At 45.6% G+C, this 15933-nt stretch overlaps 1 protein-coding gene across 5 annotated transcripts in view; it reads right to left on the bottom strand.

Annotated features, from left to right (window-relative positions):
* Positions 1 to 15933, bottom strand: part of BORCS8 (BLOC-1 related complex subunit 8) — a 62916-nt gene that overhangs the window by 6799 nt on the left and 40184 nt on the right. The gene's annotated exons all lie outside the window — the stretch shown is intronic.

The raw sequence follows: 15933 nt of genomic DNA, 5'->3' as shown, positions 1-15933 counted from the left end.
TGACAATATAAAACTGAAGCATACAGCAAAAGTCCTTATTCTGTTCGAAAAAAGTAGCTCCATCTAACATGTGCCATGAAAACACTGTCTTGATAGGAGGATGAATTGCTCGTCATTAAATTTACCTCTGGCATGCCCTGTACTCTCCAGGAAGGAGGTCATTTATTTTAAAAAAATATGTATGAGGCTTGCAGACCCATGGACCCGCATTTTTCAAAAGGAAAACCTCCCTGTGAAAATAATTCCAGAGCCGATGGCATTATGGGTGTTTTACTACTTGCAGACTTTACAGGTGTGAAGCCCATTCTGTAAAGCATGCAAGGGGATTTCAAAACAAAATCTCTGCATATTCCTTGTCAGCCCACTTTTCCCCTGACTCGAACCCCGTTGTGGCATTGGCAACAGTACCCACACTGCACTTTTACCTGCAGAGGAGAGCGGCAATTTTCAGCCCCGATTTTATCTGGGCAACGGTTTAATTACTCAGGTAAAATCTTTTGAAAATTTCCCTCAAAATACCTTGGCGAGGTTATTCAAAAAATTACTCGTACCCAGGTTTCTAAATACATTCTGAGAGTTAGGTTCTCAATTTTTTTTTTTTTTCGCAGGCAAAGAAGGTGAAATTTAAGCGTACCTGGTAATTTCCTTTCCTTGAGTCCTGACAGATCAGTCCAGATGAATGGGTTATCTGTTAAGGTACAGAAAGGGGCGATCAACACGATAAAGGGGATGGAACCATTCCCCTATGAGGAAAGGCTAAAGAGGTTAGGGCACTTCAGCTTAGAGAAGAGACGGCTGAGAAGAGATATGATAGAGGTTTATAAAATAATGAGTGGATTGGATAAGTGCAAATCAGTTTACTCTTTCAAAAAGTACAAAGATTTAGGGCCTTGCAATGAAGTAGTACATTTAACACAAATAAGAGAATTTTTTTTTTTTTCACTCAATGCATAATTAAGCTCTGGAACTCATTGTAGAGGATATGATAATGGAGAAATTACTTACCTGATAATTTTGTTTTTATTAGTGTAAATAGAAGGACTTAGGACCAATGGGTTATGCTCCCCTGCCAGCAAATGGAGAGTCAGATTTCAAAGCTGACGTCACCCTAGATCAGGGGTTAGGAACCTTTTTGGCTGAGAGAGCCATAAACGCCACATATTTTAAAATGTAATTCCATGAGAGCCATACAATATGTTTAAAACTAAATACAAGTAAATGTGTGCATTTTATGTAAGATCACACTTTTAAAGTACAATAAGTCTCTGAAAATATTACACCAGGCCTTAAGACACCAATACATCTCCTATTAGGAAAACGGACCAAGTCAGGCTGCTATAGAGTCCTACACAGAAACTACACGCCAGCAGAAAACCTCACCTGAATCACGTGCTGACCCTCACCTAACAGAATAAAGAGACCAAAACGCATAACTAGAAGCATGCAGAAAAAACTGAATTGGAAACTGCAACAAGCCAGAGTCTCTGTATGCAGTGTAACAAAGGAAAAAAGAAACATCACCCATCCTTATAAAACAAATCAAGAAATATAAAATCATCAGCAGTAAAACTGTACTAACAAAAAGAACATATTTCGAAACAGCTGATGAGTGGAATATCCAATAATTAAAAACTCATATAAAACATTTCCAGATACCAACAAAATATTTCAAAATAGCAGACACAAAGACCCAGTAATGAAAAATAAGGATACAAAAATTTTTTTGCTCTGCATACCTGGGAACGTTTGATATCAGGTGTCCTGAGATTGTTCTGAATTAGCAGGAGGTGGGGTGGTTTGCTTGGAACTTTCTCCTCTCTCAGTCACATACCAGCGCTCTCTCTCACACTGGCTCTCAATGACACACCTATACACACATGCTCTCAGTACTCACATATACCCATGTTTTTTCTCTCTCACTTCTCTCACTTATATAGGTTCTTAATTATGCATTTACACACATGCTATCTTTTCACGCTTACACACACAGGCTTTCAATCACATAAATACATGCTGTCTTTTTCTCTCACACACAGACTCTCATTCACATGCTTACAAACATGTCCTCTCTTTCTCTCATTTACACACAGGCTCTCAATCACATACTCACATGCTCCCTCACCTAAATCAGCTCTCAGTCACACACAGACACACATGATCTCTCTCTTACTTATACACACAGGCTCTTAATCATACATACACATGATTTCTCTCACACACAAAGGATCTCAATCATACACACATACTCTTTCACACAAACAGGTTTCAATCACAAACTTACACATACAGGTTCCCAATGGTAAACTTACATTCATGCTCTCTCTCTCTCTCACAGGCAGGATCTCAATCACAGACATACTCTCTTTCACATGTACAGGCTCTCAATCATTCACATACATGCAATCTCTCTCTCACACACACAGGGCCCCCCCCCCCGCGGCCCGGAAGAGGAAGTGGAGAGTATCGGGTGCGTGCGCAGCAAGAAGAGGCCACGCTAGTGCGCTCGGCATCGGCCCGAAGAAAAGAAGACTGCAGCGCGGCTCGGAGGAAAATGAAGAGCTTCAACCGCGGCCGATGGGACGACTCCTCCGCGAGGGCTGAAAATGAAGAGGTTAGCGTTGGGAGGAGGCTGCTGCTGCCGCGAGTTCCCGGGGTGGGGGAGAGAGAGAGTGAATGAGCGAGCAAGCATGTGTGTTTGCTCGCTCATTCACTCTCTCTCTCCCCCACTCCCACCCCGGGAACTCGCGGCAGCAGCAGCCTCCTCCCAACGCTAACCTCTTCATTTTCAGCCCTCGCGGAGGCGGAGTCCCATCGGCCTCGGTTGAAGCTCTTCATTTTCCTCCGAGCCGCGCTGCAGTCTTCTTTTCTTCGGGCCGATGCCGAGCGCACTAGCGTGGCCTCTTCTTGCTGCGCACGCACCCGATACTCTCCACTTCCTCTTCCGGGCCGCGGGGGGGCGGGAAGAAGAGAGCAGCCGGTGCCGCTGACTCCAGCTGTCCTGCCGCGTTCCGCCCGGGCTGACAGCATTTTAAGCCCGGGCGGAGGAGGACCGGGGAGCAGCTGGGTCAGCGGGAAAGTGTGGCGACACTTGTCTGCGAGCTAGATGCAGCCCTCAAAAGAGCCATATCTGGCTCGCGAGCCATGGGTTCCCGACCCCTGCCCTAGATACACTCCTGCAGTGACCTCAGCCCTTCAGTATTCTCTTCAAAAGCCACTGTGGACCCACTAATGAAAAAACTTGATTAAAAATATGATTAAAAACAGATAACCGTAACTGTACCCAACCAACCATAAACACTGAACCCCAGTAAGAATATTGGTGCCCTGATCTAGGGTCTGGATGATGGCTTACTCATAATCTCTTGGAATCAATACCCACTCCACGGGAAAATCCTTGGCACCATTCTTGGGCAGCGTGGGTGGGATGCTGAGTCCATCTATCTACACTAAGGAAAACAAAATTATCAGGTAAGTAATTTCTCCATTTCCTAGCGGGTAGCCAGATGGACTCAGGACTAATGGCATGTACAAAAAGCTACTCCCGATCAGGGTGGGAAGCTGTCTGCAGTCTGGTTAACACCGCCTTGCAAAGGCTGCATCTTCCCTGTACATCCAGGCGATAGAACCTGGAGAAGGTGTGCAAGGAGGACCACGTCGCTGCTCAGCAGATATCAACAGGAGACAGCAGTCTAGCTTCGCCATGAGACTGCCTGAGCCCTAGTGGAATGAGCTTTAATCTAAGAAGGCTTTGGCTTTCCTGCCTCCACATAGGCTCCTGTGACCACCTCCTTAATCCAGCGAGCTACGGTAGCTCATGAAGCTGGTGTGCCCTGCTTCCTTCCACTGTGAAGGACAAACAGGCGGTCCATCTTTCGGACTGGTTCTGAAACTTCCAGATATTGCACAAAAAGTCTACTGACATTCAAATGATGGAGGAGGTGGTATTCTTCTGCGTTCTTGTACTTATCTAGGGATAAGCAATGAAATGGACTGATTCAAATAAAACTCCAAGACTACCTTGAGCAAGAAGGATGGAATGGTACAAAGCTTTAACACTCCTGGAGTCATAAGGAGGAATAGTTCCCAACACGACAACACCTGCAGTTCAGAGATGCGACGTGCCAAGCATACAGCCACCAGGAACACCATTTTCAAGGTTATTAAATGCAAGGAAAGACAGCACCGAGGCTGAAAGGAGGGCCCTGCCAAAAATTCCAATACTAGATTAAGATTCCACAAGGGAACCGGCCACCGTAGGGGTAGCTGGAGCTGCTTCACCCCTTTCAGAAAACAGGCTACGTCTGGATGAGTCAACAGGTGGGTTCCATTCACCTTGTCCCTGAAAGAGGAGAGAATTGCTACCTGGACTTTCAAGGAGTTAAGGGTCAAACCTTTATTCAAGCTATCCTGCAAAAATTCCAGAATTAGTGGGATTTTGACTGCCTGGGGGGGGGGGGGGGGAACGGGACGGGGACATCACGTTCCACACACTAGGCCTCAAATACTCTCCAGACCCACACATACGTTAGGGATGTAGAGAACTTCAGAGCGCGGAGTAAGGTGGAAATCACTGCCACAGAATATCCTTGCTTCATCAGGCGAGCCCTCTCAAGGGCCAGACAGAAGACAGAATCTAGTTGGATTCTTGTGAAGGACTGGTCCCTGCTGTAGAAGGCCCCTGTGTAGTGGGAAGCAAGGGGGGGTCTCCACATGTCTGCATACCATGGACACCTGGGCCAATCTGGAGCTACTAGTAGGACTAATCCCCTGTGGTGCTCGATTCTGCAAATGACCCTGCCCAGCAGGGGCCATGGAGGGAAGGCATTTAGTAACCCTTCTTCCGGCCAGGTCTGAACGAAAGCGTTGATCCCCAGGGACCACTGATCTCTTCTGTGATTGAAGAAAATCGGGGAATGGAAATTGTCATAATGCCTCTATATCGCTCCATGGTGAGACCACACCTTGAATACTGTGTACAAATCTGGTCGCCGCATCTCAAAAAAGATATAGTTGCGATGGAGAAGGTACAGAGAAGGGCAACCAAAATGATAAAGGGGATGGAACAGCTCCCCTATGAGGAAAGGCTGAAGAGGTTAGGGCTGTTCAGCTTGGAGAAGAGATGGCTGAGGGGGGATATGATAGAGGTCTTTAAGATCATGAGAGGTCTTGAACGAGTAGATGTGACTTGGTTATTTACACTTTTGAATAATAGAAGGACTAGGGGGCATTCCATGAAGTTAGCAAGTAACACATTTAAGACTAATCGGAGAAAATTCTTTTTCACTCAACACACAATAAAGCTCTGGAATTTGTTGCCAGAGGATGTGGTTAGTGCAGTTAGTGTAGCTGGGTTCAAAAAAAGTTTGGATAAGTTCTTGGAGGAGAAGTCCATTAATGGCTATTAATCAAGTTTACTTAGGGAATAGCCACTGCTATTAATTGCATCAGTAGCCTGGGATCTTCTTAGTGTTTGGGTAATTGCCAGGTTCTTGTGGCCTGGTTTTGGCCTCTGTTGGAAACAGGATGCTGGGCTTGACGGACCCTTGCTCTGACCCAGCATGGCAATTTCTTATGTTCTTATGAACCTTCGCATTGTGGGATGTGGCCAGCAGGTAAATGGATGGGAGACCCTAGCCATCTACTATTAGCTGAAAGGCTTTGGCTGACAATGCCCACTCTCCCTGCTTAGAAAGTCTACTCTGACATCTCTTCCTGCAATGTGGGAGGCCGAGAACATCTGTAGATGTATTTCCGCCCATTCCATATCTCCTGTGACACTTGCTAGCTCTTGGTTCCAACCTTGATGGCTGATGTAGCTACCGTCATTGCGATGTCACGACATCACGCGGACTGCTTGACCCTAGAGTCTGGCTGAATTGTAGACACATGCTAATCTGACTGCCCAGGCTTCCAGGCGGTTGATGTTCCAGGAGGGCCTCTTCCTCGATCTAATGTCCCTGGGCCGTCAGTTCCTGATAGTGAGCTTCCCCAGCCCCGGAGGCTCACGTCTGTTGTGAGGACCAGCCAGTTCGGGGAGGATAGAGGTTCACCCCTGCTTAGATGAGCTTCCTGCAGTCACCACTGGACCAGAAAGCATACACCCATGGGTAAGTGGAGGCAAATCGAATAGTCTTGAGACTTTGGATTCCAACGTGACAGTGAATGTTGAAGTGGTGGCAATGTGTGCCCTCGCCCACAGCACTACTTCCAGGGTTGCCGCCAAACAGAGAACTTGGAGATGAGCTCCACTCTGGCATATAATACTCATCAACTGACGCACTTAGGACATCAACTTCCATAACTGTGTGGTTGGAAGGAAGACCTTGCCTTGCTTGGTGCTGAACTGGACTCCCAGATATTCCAAGGACTGGGAGGGCTTGAGACTGCTTTTATCCAGGTTTACAACACAGCTGAGTTCCTGAAGCAAGGAAGTCACCCTGATGGTCCCTAGAAGACTCTTCCACGGACTTGGCACGGATCAACCAGTCATCCAAGTACAGGTGCACCAGGATTCCCTCTTTTCTCAATGCTGCCACTACCACCACCATAATCTTGGAAAATGTTCTGGGGGCTGTGGCTAGGCCAAAGGGTAGTGCCCGGAACTGATAATGACGACCCAGTATCGCAAAGCGTAGGAAACATTGGTGTTCTTGACGGATTGGAATATGTAGGTAGGCCTCAGATAGGCCCAGGGAGGTTACAACTCTCCTGATTGTACAGCCATTATCATGGAGCATAGGGTTTCCATGCGGAAATGATTCACTCAGACGTCGGTTGATGTTCTTGAGGTCCAGGATGGGGCGAAAGGAACCTTCCTTCTTGGGTACAATGAAATAGATAGAATAACATATTTTCCTGGGGCACAGGTACTGGGATTATAGCCCTCAAGCTAAGGAGCTTTAAAAGAATAGTCTCCACTGCCTGTTTCTTGTGCTGGGAGTGGCAAGGAGACATCTTGAATATATCCCGAGGAGTACTGTGAAATTCCAGCTCTTATCCTTCTCGTATGACCTCCAGTACCCATTTGTCTGAAGTGATCTCAACCCACTGCTGGTAGAAGAGGGACAGTCAACCCCCTATCTCCTTGTTCAGAGGGTGGGTTGGCAAAATTTCACTTGGGGGGGGGGGGGGGGCGCAGGGGTCGGGACGAACATGAACCCAAGCCTGCCCCTCTCTTGGACTGTCGACTTCAAAAGGACTGAGACCTACCAAAGGACTGAGACCTTTGAAATGTTGAGTTTCTGTAGGGGCGAAAGCATTGGGAGCTCCTAGATCAACCCCTCAAAGGTGAGGGGTGCTGTAACTGCTCTCTCATTTTCTGGTAGTCAGGGAACTGGAGATTCGCCCCATTTACTGGCCAGCTTTTCCAATTCGCTTCCAAAAAGGAGTGATCCTTTAAAGGGCTTCTTTGTAAGATTTCCCTTGACGGTTGTGTCTGCTGACCAATTCCGCAGCCATAGCTGTCTTCTGGCTGCCACCACTGAGGCCCTCCTCTGGCAGAAGTATGGACTAGATCCGAGCCCATGTCAGCTAAAAAGGCAGCTGCAGGTTCCATAACCACTCTGGAATTCACCCCCGAGTCATCAACTTTCTGAGAGAGGAGTAGGCATGCTACTGCATCAAAAGCCTGTTTAAGGATGGACTCCATCCGTCTATCGTGTGCATCCTTTAAGGATGCTCCTTCCTCTACTGGGATAGTTGTTCGCATAGAGATGGCACAGACCAGCGCATCCACTTTAGGGAAAAGCAAACGCTCTCTCAGTGCTGAATCCAGTAGGTATAGAGCTTCTAACGCTTGCCCCCTTTTAAAACTTGCTTCTGGGGCATCCATTCCAGGTCAATCAACTCCTGAATGGCTTCCAGTACTAGAAAGTAGCAAGAGGCTTTCTGTGGGGAAATCAGAATGGGATTCTTCTTTGGTTCCGTCATAGGGTCCGCCCCAGGAACTCCCAGCATCTTCAGGGTCTGGGAAATAAGGGCCGGCAATTCATCTAAATGGAAAAACCGTAATATGGCCAGATATGGTTCAAAGCCAGGAGGAATTTTCACATCTTCTAAGGAATCCGTATCCTCTTCATTTGTGCCATCTAGTTGCCTGCCAGGGATGCCCTTGGTGAGGTGGAGCATGCCTCAAGTTCTGCCGATAGGACTGGTAAAGGGAGGGCTTACCAGCTGAGGTTCTGTCTGGACAGGGGCAAGTGTGGTAGCAGATTGCACCTGTACGAAGGCTCTGGAAAAATTCCACCCAAGAGAAGGCAGCCGGGACCATGCCTAGCCCAAGAGGGGGTTAGGTGCCACTGAATTTCCCTCTCCCACGGATGACCCAGTTATGGGGGTAGACAGATCCGGGGTACTTCCAGTTAAGACTGTGGCTAGCCTATCCTCTGAATTGGAGGAACCGAGCTTAGTAAAGTCCGGGGAGGCCAACTCTCCCTGGCTTCCTCACAGTGCTGACATAATTGGAATCCAGATCAGACTGTGAACTCCTAATAAGACAAGCCGCGCAGAGAGAAAGGCGCTTCTGTTTCTTGGCTGCTGGAGCTATTGGTGGTAGTAACTGTGTATTCTGTCTGCTCACACTTAAAATTTTATGCGTACAGATTTCAGGTGCCTAGGCGGACGCAACGAGGCACACGCACAGCCCCAGTGTACCCGGCTTTATCTGTATTCTGTGCGTGTGTACGTGTGTGACATTATGCATGCAGAGCGGGGAGCTGATGCACTGAATGATGGCAAGATGGTGCCGCTGCATCCCGATCACAGAATCTTTACACAAAACCCTGATCCACTGGAAAAGCTGCCTTCAATCAATTAACCTTCTTCTCACCAGCCTTAACCTAGTCCTCAACACCAACAAGACGGAGATTCTTATCTCCCAGGAGGATAACACTCCTCAACTCACCAATCTCCTCTCAATTCACTAATTTGAATTTAAATCACTCCCCTTATGTGAGAGATTTAGGAGTTCTTCTGGACAACCAGTTAAACTTAAAAAAATTTGTAAATAACACCACAAAGGAAGGTTTTGTCAAACTGCAAGTCCTAAAAAAGCTGAAACCACTCCTACACTTCCATGACTTCCGAATGGTGCTTCAATCTATCATCCTTTCAAAAATTGACTATTGTAACTCTCTTCTCCTCTGTCTTCCTGCAAACTCCATCAAACCTCTACAGATGTTGCAGAACTCTGCCGCCAGGATTCTAACCAACACTAACAAAAGAGAACACATGACACCCATCCTTCAGAACCTCCACTGGCTGCCCATCAAATTCAGAATCCTCTTTAAAGTCCTCACGATAATCCACAAAGCCTTGCACAACCTCACCCCCTTCAGCTAAGTTTCCAACTGCGTCCTCACACCTCCTCCAGACCTGTGAGAAGTGCATATAAAGACACACTGTACGCCCCTCCAGCTAAATCATCTTTAAGGAAACGTGCATTATCTACAGCAGGTCCCCCACAATGTAACTCTCTTCCCCCGGACCTCCGCCAAGAACCATACCCACTGTCATTTAAAAAAAACCTCAAAACGTGGCTCTTCAGCCAAGCATTCCCCGAAACATGACTCTCGCTAATGGCACGAATGTCAGTTCCTTTCCTTTCTTACGCCCCTGCCTCCTTATCTCAACGTTGATCCTACCCAGATTAAATTTTTTGCAGATCTTCTTCCTTTGAGAACACTTGCCTACAAGCATATTCAGTTCATTCTGTTCTAGTCTTTAGTTCAAGCCACAATGGAAATTTGATGTTAACCATCATCCATTTTACTTGCTTTCTTTCTGATGTGTCTTATTTTAATTTAATATGTTTCTGTTGTTATGGAGTTTTACTGTACCCCAGTTATTTGCATCCTCGGTTCCATGTAACGCTCCTATGTGACTTTTTGTTTCATTGTAAACCGGTGTGATTTGTATTTTTTGTACATGAACGTTGGTATAAAAAAGTGGAAAATAAATAAATATTACGCAGTGTGCCGACCAAGCCCATAGCAGAGCCTAGCTCACCGGGGGTCCGGTCAACCCGCTCAGAAACCCACTTCCCCTTACCTCAACAGGATCGGGAATGATGTCAGTATAGCGCGCCAAACAAGGAGACCAGAGGAAATCTTACTGAAAATCCTCCAATGTCTCTGAATTGGAAGGTAAATCTTTTTCTTTTTGTTTTTTTCCTTCTTAAATTTATCTGGGCTCAGCGCTTACTGGTTGAATACAGAGACTGTCTCCAGCTGTGGGGGGAGAGCTCTTTGGCTGTCACCGACGCACTCGGCTTCCTGCACCTGCTGCCTTCCAGCTGCTTAAGCAGCAAAGTCCACGCCGGGAACCGGCTACTGGATTAAGGCACATCTCTGAGGGATCTCGGAAATCGCCTCAGGAATTCTCAACTGAGGGAGGGACCATTAGGTATCACCACAGTAGAGCGGGGCTCAATTTTTTCCTCCAATTTAAATGTAGAATTTCTCCTTCCAAAAGTACAGCAATCCCCATAGGGAGAGGTACGTCCACATTCTACTGGAGACTGAGAAATACTGAAGGGCTGAGGTCACTGCAGGGGTGTAAGTAGGGTGACGTCCACTTTGAAATCTGACTCCATCTCCTGGAAGGGGAGCATAACCCATTTGTCCTGAGTCCATCTGGCTACACGCTAGAAAAAAAGCTGTTAGTGCAGCTGAATTTAAAAAAAGGATTGGAAAATTCCTAGAAAAAAGTTCTTAAATCATTACTAAAGTGGACTTGAGTAAGCAGCATAGAATCAATCTTTTAGGATTCTGCCAGGTACTTGTGACCTGGACTGGCCATTGTTGGGAATAGCATATTGGGCTTGATTGACCTTTGGTATGACCTCACATGGCAAATCTTAAGTTCTCACTTGCCAGCAGGTGTATGCAGAGAACATAAAGCCTTTTTTACATCATATTCCCTTATATAGCTGGGTGTAGCAGGAAAGGTTGTCAGTAGTTTCTTGACCTAGCCTTTGTCTAACCTACAAATATTTTTTCATCTCCATTCTACCCCAAATATCTAAACAAAAATTATATATATCTACTCGTCCGAGTGTCAGAAAGACTCCCCTGTTGTTCATTCTCTGGAGACTTTCTCCTCTCCTTGCCTGTATGCTTATACCAGGGGGTTTTCTAAACATTTCTGAACAAGAACCAAATGGAAAAAGAACAAGAGAACGTTGCTATGGTCACCTTGGGTGGTTTCTGGATTGGTCTGTCAGGACTAAAGGAAAGAAAAATAACAGGCATGCTTAAATTTTACCTCTCTTATCGCTCTTTCAGACCAGACATATGCCCGAGCAGTACCTAACCTGGGGAGGGCAAGTCCATCACGGCCTCCAGGATTCTTGTCTCAAATCCAGAGTCCTCCTTGGCTTGAGCACTTCTTAACTTGTAATGCTTGAGAAATGAATATAAAGCAACCCATGTACCTGCCTTGCACATGTCTTATGGAGAGATTAGTTTTTGCTCTGCTCACAAGGTCTGTGCCTTTGTAGTGTGCATGCTCAGATTCTCTGGAACTCTTACCTTTTTACAATATAAGCTGAGAAGAATGGCTCTTATCCACCTTCCAAAGGATGCTTTTGAGGCCGCCTTCCCTTTCGCCATCCTCCAAAGAAGATGAACAGCCTAATCTAACCTCTGGAAGGCATTCATAACTGTCAAAGTACCTAAGTAGTGCCCTACGAATATCCTGAAAATGTAAGGTCTCCCTTGACCCTATACACTCCCATCTCCTGTATGTAGGCAATGATATTGCCCGATTTAGATAGAATTCTGACACCATCTTCGGTAAAAAGGAAGGTATTGGTTGAATAGTGATCAGATCCTTCAAACACACCAAATAGTCCTCTTATTAGACTGGTCTCAAACAGCCAACCACTACACACTATTCTTGGCCTCTCTTAGTATAGGGAGTGTCTAATCGTAGTTCTGCCTTTGAGGAGGCTATTGAGAGACTAAGGCTCTCTGCAGGGGGAGCATGTGGGCACCATATCTATGGCTGCTACCATTGACCTAATACCTGTAGGTACAGTCTTACCCGAGACGCTCTAGAAGTCAACACTTTCCCTAATTTCATGTCAAACCAACCTCTCAGGTAAACTATGGACTGAGCTGGGTGAAGCTGGCTTTTTCCCCTCTATTGACTACCCAACCTAGGGCTTGCAGGAACCATGGCCTTCCAACTCTCAAATCATCCAGACAGAGGTGAACGAATATTGCCTCTTTCTACAGGAATGCCTGCACCTTGTTAAAGGTTCACGGAGTGGTGGCCAAGCCAAAAGACATGGCTCTGAACTGGTAGTGTTGCCCCAATATCACAATCCTCAAATCTCTGATGTTCTTCCCTGATTTGGATACAAAGATGTGCTTTGGAAAGAACTAAGGAGGTGAGAAACTTTCCCTTCTCTTACCACTAACATTACCGATCTTAAAGTTTCCTTTCGAAAGTGAGGCACTTGAAGTGCCCTGTTGACATGCTTTAAGTCCAAGACTAGCCAAAGCATGCCCTCCTCCTTGGAGCAAAAGGAAAATTGGGTTTTATCTGCTAATTTTCGTTCCCATAATACCACAGATCAGTCCAGACCAGTGGGTTATTCATCTCTTCCAGCAGATGGAGTCAGAGAACAAAGTTTTGAGGCACTGCTACTTAACTGAGTGCCACCTGCAGGACCTCAGTATTGACATATACCCAAGCCAAGATACTTTAGAAACCCCTTCACACAGACATAGGGAACTAAAGGCTGGATATTATAAACCTTGTTTGTCAAGAACAAAACAAGACAAGGAAGTGAATCCTGTAACTGCCCTCTAAGAAAAAAATTCTTTACTAAACAGAAAATTTCTGTACTAAGCAGCAAAACCTAAAATCAGTCTTTTGCAATAAACGGGAGGGCCTCTGGAATGATCTGTGCTATTACAGGAATGAAAATTAGTGGTAAGAACCAAATTTTCCTTTCCTGAACATACCCAGATCAGTCCAGACCAATGGAATGTACCCAAGCACCCTAAACCGGGCGGGCCCCTGAAAGACCCGCCCACAGGACACTCTCCCCAAAGGACGGCTCATCCTGCGCCCTGACATCCAGACGATAATGCCTGGTAAAGGCATGAATTAAGGACCATACTGCTGCCCTACAAATCTCTTGTGGCGAGAGAAGTTGACATTCAGCCCAGGAAGCAGCCTCCACCCTAGTGGAATGCGCTCGCAAACAGACAGGAATTTGTCATTCCTTACAGATGTAAGCTGAACAAATGGCCTCCCTAAGCCAACAAGATATGGAAGCCTAAGAGGCTTTATCCCCTTTTATTCAGTCCACTGAAGAGGACAAAACAGATGATCTGAGCAACGAAAAGCATTAGTAACCTCCAAATACCGAAGTAGCGTCCGCCGCACATCCAGAAGATGTAATTCTCTATCCTGAGGAGAATCTTTCAACCACTCTGGAAACCCCAGAAGATCTACCATCTGATTAACATGAAAGGCAGACACCACCTTAGGAACAAAGGAAGGCACTGTTCTCAATGAGATTCCATTCCCGGAAATCTGCAAAAAATGGATCCCTACATGACAGAGCCTGAAATTCCGAAATCTTTCGAACTGAACAAATAGCTACTAAAAAGACCTATTTCAGAGTCAAATCCTTCAGGGTAGCCCTTTTCAAGGGTTCAAAGGGGGGTCTGCAAAGGACACAAAGTACTAAGTTGAGTCTCCAATTCGGGCAGATCATTCGCACCGGAGGACGTAACAGCTTAGCCCCTTTGAGGAACCTTACCACATCCGGATGAACAGAGTTCTACCCTGAAACCTGCCTCTAAGCGCACCTAAGGCAACCACCTGCACACAAAGCGAGTTGTAAGCCAAACCCTTGGACAACACCTACTGCAGAAAATCCAGCACATGCAACACTACATTTATGTAGATGATATTGAAATAATTCTACCAATCGAGGACACAATTGAGAAAACGTTAAACCTAGCTAACATGTACCTAGACATTATAAAACAACTGCTAAACCAAATGGAACTTGTGATTAATATTGATAAAACAGAATTTCTACACTTAGAACGAAAAAATATCAAAATCATTCAAACACCAATAATACTCAAAAACAATCAGAAAATTGAACTAGCTGAAAAAGTACAGAATCTTGGAATAATAATGGACCCCGAAATCAACACATATCGCTAAAAGTAAAAGAAGGCTATGCAAAACTCATGATCCTCAAGACTAAAACCACTACTAACACCAGCTGATTTCAGAACAATACTTCAGGCACTAGTTTTCTACAGCACTGATTACTGTAATGCACTTTTACTAGGACTCCCGAATACAACATTAAGGCCACTTCAAATACTTCAAAACACAGCAGCTAGAATACTAACCGGAAAAAGGAGGAGGGACCATATAACCGAAACCCTAGCTGAACTGCATTGACTACCTATTGAACATAGAATAAAATACAAAGCCTTAGGTACCATACATAAACTAATACATGAAGAAAAAAGAGGAATGGCTAAACACAGCACTACGAGTACACGTCCCACACAGAAACCTTCGTTCAGCGAACAAAGCACTTCTAACCATTCCTTCAGTAAAGACAACAAAGCACTTCTAACCATTCCTTCAGTAAAGACAGCAAAACTAACCCAAGTGAGAGAAAGGGCCTTATCATTAGCAGGCCTCACACTTTGGGAACACAATGCCTCTAGAGATCAGATTACAAAGGGATCTCAAAACCTTTAAGAAAAGTTTAAAAACATGGCTTTTTAAACAAGCTTTTTATAAAGAGACCGGAGAATAGAAAATATACAAGAATAGGCAGAAAAGCACCAGCACACAGCACTTTTCTCAGAATGTACATTAAAATAGTCTAACAACTAGTTCACAACAAACGTAATTGTAAAACACAAAGAATATGTATTTTATCTGCGAATAGTACCTTACAGGCACACCTGGTCATGACCATTTCACTAAACAATCGATTGTATTATATAATGTATTGTAACTGAACCTATTGTGGCACCTGTTAGAATGTACTATAGTACGCACTCACCTACCTTAATTTATGTGCCTACATGTAAACCATTGCGATGGTATATAACTTAGCGACGGTATAGAAAAGATTTTAAATAAATAAAATAAATAAACAACCACCTCCACCATCAGAGGATCTAGATGACACTGAAGACACCAAACTTCAAACAGTTTCAGACCCTAATACACACCATAGAGGTTGCCGGTCTTCTGAATTGAAGAAGAGTGGAGACGACTTGTTCGGAATAACCCTTCAATCAAAGTCTCCGCCTCTCAAAAGCCAAGCCGCGAGACAAAAGCGATCCTCCCGATCCAAAAATATGGGACCCTGACGCAACAGGTCTGGAAGATAAGTCAGACTGAGAGGACCTTCCATCGCAAATTGCATCAAATCTGCGAACCATGGTCTCTGCGGCCACTCCAGTGCCACTAGAACCATGGTCCCACCAGAGCACAGGACTACACAAGAAACGAGGCACAGCAGTTCCCTCCCAGCACTAGTGTCACAATCGACTGCGAAGCCCCGGGATAACAATTAGGCAACCGTCACTCAGTCCTGTATCTCCCAGCCCTGGCTGACAGCTCCTGCTGACTAGGCCCTCCCCGCCGAAGTTCCTGCTAAGCTCTGCTCTTCTGCTTCTCGTACGCTGTTTTATTTATTTAATTTTTAAAACAAGGAACTTAAAGAAGCTTTATTAAGTGGGTACTTCCCTGTCCAAAGGAAGAAGGGCGAGGGTGCCTCAGTGGGTCGAGGGAGCCAGGACCCCTGGCTATCGGACCATCCAGTATGCTGTGGGCAAACCCAGTCAGGGGTATCCAACACCCTGGCGGCCCGGCTCCACCTGAGGGATGGCCCATGAAAATGCCTAATACCTCAGAGAGCGTTCATGATCT

The sequence above is a fragment of the Rhinatrema bivittatum genome, chromosome 8 (assembly GCF_901001135.1).
Source record: "Rhinatrema bivittatum chromosome 8, aRhiBiv1.1, whole genome shotgun sequence".
In the NCBI taxonomy this organism is placed as follows: domain Eukaryota; kingdom Metazoa; phylum Chordata; class Amphibia; order Gymnophiona; family Rhinatrematidae; genus Rhinatrema; species Rhinatrema bivittatum.
This window is presented reverse-complemented; position numbering and strand designations above follow the sequence as displayed.